Genomic DNA, 6,048 nt, shown 5'->3' on the forward strand with positions numbered 1-6,048 from the left:
TTTCTTAATTTACTGTATCTTGTGAGACTATTTACCATTTATTGTATATTAAACTTTTGTTCTGTACAAATTCATATCTTATGGATGACTCTTTTGGAATTTAAAATAATGTGTTCAATCAACTTTGAGGTAACTTTATTGGCAGCATTAATTATCCATTGTAATAAGCTAAGTTTTTTTAAACAAAAAATACTACCATACTTGTGCTAATAAAAATAGAAAGTAAACCTGGAATATAAGACATACTCCTGTACTATTCAAATGGTATATTACCTCCAGATAAATAAATGAAATTTCAGAACAGGGAATAAACATAACTTGAAATTGTAGCCAGATAATTTTAGAGTTGAGTAACGACTAATACAATAATAAAGACTAATACAATAATAATACAAAAATGAAGGCACTGAAGATTAGAAAAAGTGTTAGTGGGAGAAAATTTTTGCAAGCTACCCATCTGACAAAGGTCTAATATCCAGAATCACAAGGAACTTAAACAAATTTACAAGAAAAATAATCCACCAAAAAGTGGGCAAAGGATATGAACAGACACTTCTCAAAAGAAGATATTTATGTGGCCAAAAAACATATGAAAAAGAGCTCATTATCACTGGTCGTTAGAGAAAGGCAAATTAAACCCACAATGAGATACCATCTCATGCCAGTTAGAATGGCGATCATTAAAAAGTCAGAAAACAACAGATGCTGACAAGGATGTGGAGAAATAGGAATGCTTTTATACTGTTGGTGGGAGTGTAAATTAGTTCAACCATTGTGGAAAACAGTGTGGTGATTCCTCAAGGATCTAGACTCAGAAATACCATTTGACCCATCAATCCCATTACTGAGTATATACCCAAAGGATTATAAATCATTCTACTGTAAAGACACATGCACACACATGTTTATTGCAGCACTATTCACAATAGCAAAGACTTTGAACTAACACAAATGCCCTTCAGTGATAGACTGGAAAAAGAAAATGTGGACACATACACACCATAGAATACTATGCCACCATAAAAAATAATGAGTTCATGTCCTTTGCAAGGACTTGGATGAAGCAGGAAGCCATCATCCTAGGTAAACTAACACAGGAACAGAAAACCAAACACCACATGTTCTCACTCATAAGTGGGAGCTGAATAGTGAGAACACATGGACACAGAGAGGGAAACATCACACACTGAGACCTCTCGGGGAGTGGCGGTCAAGGGGAGGGAAAGCGTCAGGACAAATACCTAATGCATGTGGGCTTAAAACCTAGATGATGGGTTGATAGGTGCAGCAAACCACCATGGCACATGTATACCTATGTAACAACCTGCACATTCTGCACATGTATCCCAGGACTTAAAATAAAAAATATAAAAAATTTCTTTTCAAAAAAAAAGAAACATCAATTTAATTTAGCAGTTAGATTTTTTGAATCGCCAAACACTTGGTCACATTTCATATATCAACATAAATTATCATTCTATATGACAAGTTGCAATCATAAAGACACATCAGTTTGAAGTTACTCTGGAAAAACGTTCACACTATATTTGAAGACAAAAGCAAACTGTGTTTTTTAATATAAAATAGTTTACATAGAATCCTGTAATAATTTTTCTTTTTCAACAAAATAGCAACTGCCCATTATCTTAGAAAAAGTAAGTTGGGACACTTTTGATAGAGAACGTACATTGTTATAATTCATTTGTGCCATGCATAGCCAGAAAATGTTTTTAAGCATTTAGAGATAAAGTTGTTTCAGCTGTTTTCTACCAGTGTCATTTATCTATCAAATTCTTGATAGATGGACGGATTTCCTGCACTCACAGTCTTCAAACTAACTCCTTGGAAAAATTCAGGGTAAACTGATGATCAGCTCACTTTACATTCAAGAGTTGGTTGCTCATATAATTGGCCAACGCATGCAAAACAAGCTTTACAAGCACTCTGTTTTAAACCTTTCGACCATATTGGGTTGTCAAAGCACTTAAAGATGCTTTTCTTTAGTAGAAGTAACTAAGTTATGGCTGACAGGTAATTTTAAATGAAATTGTATTGTTAGACTAAATGAATGTTTAGTGATCCGACAGCACGGTATACAGTATTATTACAGATTTCACTAGTAGATGATCAATAACATGCGCTCAAAACTTTCATTGGACGGTCTTAGCGCGCCCCCTATGGCACTAGGGAGAAAATTAAAATTAAACCGAAACTTAATAGTTTACTTTGTGAGCACACAACAGTCCTTATCACACACTAAACTTCCTTTTCACTCACCCAAAAAGCTGAGGGTAAAATTTACACTTTGTTTCAACAGATCTGTGGATAAACAGTTATTACCATACTGGAGACGCTCAACTGTGAAACATGCCCACACACAGTGACTAAATTGGCATTTACTATGGAATAAACAATCTTAACTATCATCGTTTACACTTAACATTTACAGTCAGTAACCACAATGTTTTCCATCTTTGTGCCTCTTCACTTTAATGATATGTAATTGCCTTTTCCCTTAAAATAATGATCATAATGGCTCCACAAGTTTCAGCTCGAAACTAAGGGTTAATTTCCAGCAGGCAAGACTAAGATCTACTAAATGGGACGAAGTAGTCAAAGAGGAAAAAAATTTTTAAACAGTTCCTTCACCTCCCTGCCTCGCACTCAATCCTCCGCCCGGTTGTTTATAAACAATCCCCTCGAGGGTAGATGCCAAATGTCCCTTTGGGCTGTGCCAGCCCCAGGACCTCACTCACCTAAATACCGTTGCAGCTCCACCAAACGTCTGTGAAACTGGGCCTTACGCCTCTCTCCTGGCCCCCGTGTGTGCGTGCGTGTGTGTGGTCAGGGCGTGTGTGTTCGTGTGCGCGCCGCTTCGCTAACGCGGAGTCCCTGCCCGACGCTCTGGGAAACAGGTGTTGCATGGGGCTCAAGATTCAGCGACACCTACAGACGGGGTGACGCCCCCGACTTGGCCGTGCAGGGAACAGTCGGAGCGGAAGCAGGGCTCTTCCCGGAGCCCAAGAGAAGCTTCCAGACTCGCCAATTTGGCGGGCATGGAGCAAGCTTGTAGCCGGGAGTGAGGGGAAGGGGGAGGGGGAGGGGAAGGGGAAAGGGGAAGGGGGAGGGGGAAGGGGGAGGGGAGGGGGAGGGGAGGGGGAGGGAGGAGGGGGAGGGAGGAGGGGGGAGGGGGAGGGAGGAGGGGGGAGGGGGCGGGGAGGGGGAGGGGGAGGGGGAGGGGGAGGGATAGCATTAGGAGATATACCTAATGTAAATGACGAGTTAATGTGTGCAGCACGCCAACATGGCACATGTATACATATGTAACAGACCTGCACATTGTGCACATGTACCCTAGAACTTAAAGTATAATAAAAAAAATAAAATAAGAATCACCAAAAAAAAAAAAAAAAAACTTGCTGTTTATCACCACTAGCCTGCCCTCGAAATCTTTCCTGAGCAAAGCCAAGAACCCTCCCTGGCTAAGCCTCAATTTAGGGGCTTGACTATCCTGCATCATTGATAATTTTTAATCTCTTACAATTATCAAAGAAGAATTTTAGCTACATATGAAAAAGTGAGTTTTATCCCAGCAGATAATGTTCCAGCTACTTAATGAAATTTGGAACAAAACACTGATGTCTCCCTTAATGCTGTATTTCACAATGTGATCCATATTCAAAATATTCTCAGTTTTTTGAAACAACCTATGCAAAATGTCTTAAATATACTTGTTAAAATCGTTCATTATACACGTGCAAATGATATGAATCATCTCCAGTTTATGAAACTATTGAAAGAAATAGAAGATGATTTAATGGTCTTGTATTCTTTGCCATGCTCATTAATTATCAAAAGAGCTTTACAAAATTTGCCTGAAAGTAAACAGATGCTTGACAAATATTCAATATTCAAAGGCCCCAAAATTGGTGATATAATTTGTCTTTGCCCTGCTATCACATTGCAGATGAATTAAGCTAACTTTGAAACTCCTTGAAAAGGGACATCTTATTTTTGACTTATTAGGTTCAGGAATTTATGTTGACATCAAAACTTTCCATAAAAAAAATTTTTAAACCTTTTCTAACATCAGCCTGCAAAATATATTAATTTTGATCAGCAATATTATTTAAATTTGCTGTGAAAATCTACAAGAAAAATTTGAACACTTCATTGATATGTATAAATGTAGCATTGCTTTTTCATTAATAGAATACTGTTTTGAATTCAATATTAATACTGTGTGACTCAAGAGTTAGGGAATTTACTTAATTTGCACAGACAAAAATTTATTTCTGATACAAATGTAGTATCTGAGATATGCTGTAAGTATAAAATACACACTGAATTGCAAAGATGATATGAATATAAAAGTATAAAATATCATTAATACAATTTATATTGTTAAAGTTTTGATATATTGAGTTAAATGAAAAGTATTAAAATTAACTTCACTTGTTTCTTTTTACATTTTAAATTACATATATGGCTCAAATTATGTTTCTATTTGACAGAATTTGAGTAAATTTTAGTTATACTCTAATCTTCCCAAAGCTTATGTCTAAAATAGGAATATCTGTCTTCTCTACTTTACAAAAGTTTTTGAAAAATCATATAAAATGCTGTGTGTGAAATGGTTTGGACAGGAAAAAGTGTTCTCTACACAAGCACAGATTGTAAATGTTGACCATGAAAAATCACAGTTAAAATAAAAACATGCAGACTTCAGGAGGCAGAAAACATGTAGCCCGGTTGTTGCCCTACCTATTGGGCAATCAAGAATTGTGTAGTAAAAAATTTAAAGGCATGTATATAGAAATTATCGCTGAAAATTAAAACTCTGCAACATAGTAAAGATCTGTCATGCACAGAATATAAAGCCCTGAGATTTTCACACCTCTACAAATAAAATATCTTGCCCATTACCTTCAGCACACTCTCACTTCTCTCCCTATCCCTCAACATACTATTAATTATTAATTATAACATGTCATTCAGCTAAGAACATTCCATATTATCACAACACTTCAGTAATGTGTATTATATCTCAATTTTTTTTCCCAAGAGATGAAGTCCCATTCTGTCACCCAGGCTGGTGTGCAGTGGTGCAATCATAGCTCACTTCAACCTCAGGCTGGATTTCCCACTTCAGCCTCACAAGTAGCTGGGCCTACAGGCAAGGGCCACCACTCCTGGCTAAATTTCTTTAGTTTTTGTAGAGCTGGCATCTTGAACTCCTGGCCTCAAGCAATCCTCCTGTCTCAGCTTCCCAAAGTGCTGAGATTACAGGCATGAATCATTGCACCTGGCCTATGTTCCCTTTTTTTAACATGAGAATGTGCTGTCCTGGATGTATATTGTGATTTTTCAAAAAATGACTTGGAATATGTAGCTGGAAATGGGGATATAATTATTAAAAAGGAGTAAAGCCTGGGATGGAAGTGTAATATTTTCCTGACCTTAAATTGTTCAGATGCCTCAAGGCAGTTTCATGATTCTTGCAGTGATAACATGGATTTATTCCTTCCTAACATCCTGGATGAACCTGGCAATGGAAAGAGGGGAGTAATGTGGACATGTGGATTTAATGGGATTTCTTTTTTTTTTTCTTTCTGTTGAATAAAGTATGGAACAGCCATGGACTTTCAACAGTGTATTGTGTACAATGTTACAGCACCAGCCATCGGAAGCCTGCTGAAAGTGTGGTCCTCATTTTTGGCCTGGTAGCTCCCTGTGTGATTTGAGAGTCCCAAAGAGAAAGAGAAGGGGAGAAAGAGTGTAGACCTCAGTATAGAAGTGCCTTAAGGAATAAACTAAATTGTTATGTTGGCAAATGTTACCTTGAAAATCAACAATATCTATTATTTTACTTCTGGCCTTCATAATTATAGCTTTTAATACTTATATAAGTGTACTTCAGCTACAGCATCATGATTTTTAACATTTTAATGTGTGTCTTCATAAACATGCCATAAATAGGTTATCAGCATTGAGGGCATTGTTTTACTTAGCAGAACTACCCAGTAATCTTATTTTGCTGATAGCTCT

This window comes from Rhinopithecus roxellana, chromosome 14, assembly GCF_007565055.1.
Source record: "Rhinopithecus roxellana isolate Shanxi Qingling chromosome 14, ASM756505v1, whole genome shotgun sequence".
Lineage (NCBI taxonomy): Eukaryota > Metazoa > Chordata > Mammalia > Primates > Cercopithecidae > Rhinopithecus > Rhinopithecus roxellana.